A 557-nucleotide genomic window follows, 5' to 3' on the forward strand; every position below is an offset into this window, starting at 1 on the left:
AGGGGTACCTGCTCAAGAAGAGGAAGTGGCCCCTGAAGGGCTGGCACAAGGTAACAGGCAGAGCTGGCACCAGGGGCCGTGAGCCCGGCTGGGCCTGGCAGGATTTGGGGGGGGGCTGGCTCCTGGGGCTGCTGTCTGCACGCCCTCCCAAAAGAAACCTTTCCCCTCCATCCTCAGCGGTACTTCGTGCTGGAAAACGGGATCCTGAAATATTCCACCACACGCCAGGACGTGAGTGTGCGCCCAGGCTGTGGCCAGGAGCCCTGCCCGGGGGCTCAGGGCTGGGGACACCCCCGTGGCCCCCTGAGGAGGGGGTCTGTCCCCTGACGGGCGTCCCTGGGCCCCCGCAGGTCCTCAAGGGCAAGCTGCACGGTGCCATCGATGTCCGTCAGTCCGTCATGTCCGTCAACAAGAAGGCTCAGAGGGTTGACCTGGACACGGAGGACAACATTTATCACCTCAAGGTGCCACTGGGAGGCTGGAGCTGGGGAGGGAAGGGGTTGGGGACATCAGGTGCTGTGCCCTCCAACCCGGCCCTGTCCCCAGATCAAGTCCCC

General features: G+C 65.0%; 1 long non-coding RNA gene across 1 annotated transcript; it reads left to right on the forward strand.

Annotated features, from left to right (window-relative positions):
• On the forward strand, positions 1 to 557 carry LOC115949462. Its single transcript, XR_004082907.1, has 4 exons — positions 1 to 50; positions 178 to 231; positions 351 to 464; positions 547 to 557. It is a non-coding gene; the product is annotated as an uncharacterized LOC115949462 (long non-coding RNA).

The sequence above is a fragment of the Geospiza fortis genome, unplaced genomic scaffold (genome assembly GCF_000277835.1).
Source record: "Geospiza fortis unplaced genomic scaffold, GeoFor_1.0 Scaffold5206, whole genome shotgun sequence".
Classification (NCBI taxonomy): Eukaryota; Metazoa; Chordata; class Aves; order Passeriformes; family Thraupidae; genus Geospiza; species Geospiza fortis.